We start from the raw sequence: 1672 nt of genomic DNA on the forward strand, positions 1-1672 counted from the left end.
TTTTTTTGGGGTCCAAATATATGACATGTCAGAAAAATAAAATGAAAGAAAGAAGGAAGAGGTTACACTGTAGAAATAATTTATATCCATTTGAAATTTTGAAATAGAAAAAAAAAGGGAAGAATATAGAAAATTCAATGGTGACAATTTCACAACAATTAGTTCAAACTAATTTCTATCAAACTTGTTTCCCGTAAATGAATTACTTTCCTACCATTTTTTTTTCTTCATTTTTAATAAATTCATAAAATGAATTGATTTTTTATTTTTGGAAGTAAAATAAAGTTAGTGATTAAAAATTTCATCGTATATACCCTTAGGCATATCCTTCTTTGATAAATAACTGGTAAAAAAAAAAAAAAAAAAAGGAAATAAAACTAGCTACTAAAATCATTTAATATTATTTTGTTACTAAAATGAATTAAAAATATGAATAATATGACAAACAGGACTTATGTGACATATCACTCTTAATTGATATGTATCATTAGTTTATTGATTGGTTGAATTTATCAAATAATTAATTGATGTATTTAAATAATCAATCACAAATTCGTGTGTTGTTTGTACGGATACTTGAACAATTAATGATGATATTCGAAATGTTCAGAATAAAAAGTAATTCCGCTTCCTTTTTTGATGCAAAAAAAAAAAAAAAGCAAATTTAAAATAAATTTCAAGAAAGATTGACAAAATGTTATCATTTGAAATGTCAATAATTACAAGTTCATGTACGATATGATTTACAACGGTATTAGTGAAAAAAAACTAATTTATCAAATAGTTAAATTAATTAAGTTTTATGAAATTAATATTAAACATATTAAATATCAAATTAATTTCAAATATTGAAACATCACCAAATAGTATTAAAAGAAATCTGAAACTTTTATAAAATTATACGAAAAAAAAATCATGTTTATTCTCATAAACTACATTTTTATTAGTTACAAATAAAAATATTCAGTATCAAATATTTTTGCCGAAAATAATTAACTGATATATTAATTATAATTAATTAAAATATGTTTAATTCCTCATATTTTATCGATTCATTTTATTATTTTGTTCACATTGTTGTATATTTAAATAGTATTTGTTGCTAAAAATTTAAATTAATTTGAAATATAATTATGTTTTAACAAAATTACCTCAAATATCAGAACTCAATTTTTTTGAAGGCGAAAAATGCAAAACCTGGAATTAAAGGCCAAAAAAAATTATAATTAAAAAAAAAATTATGATTTTGTATCTTATGAGCTTTATCAAGAATGAAAACTTTTTTTTTGTGAAGAAAGTATATTTTTTTAGCATTTTAAGTTTTATGGTAAAATTTAAATATTTCGTTGTTTCATTCATTTTTTTAAGTTATTTCATATATTGTTTGTTTATTCTTTTATATATATATATATTATCCCATTATTCAGATTTGATTATTCCGACTAAATGAGAAGAAATGATGTTTAGCACTTTACTTCCATTGTCATTGTCATTGTTATTATTGTTATCATTATTATTGTTGTTGTTATTAATATTAGTTATTATTATTGTTATTATTATTATTGCTTATTATTACTATTATTTTTCATTATTATTATTATTATTATTATTATTATTATTATTATTATTATTATTATTATTATTATTATTATTATTATTATTATTATTATTA

This window comes from Loa loa (genome assembly GCF_000183805.2).
Source record: "Loa loa unplaced genomic scaffold supercont3.688, whole genome shotgun sequence".
NCBI lineage: Eukaryota > Metazoa > Nematoda > Chromadorea > Rhabditida > Onchocercidae > Loa > Loa loa.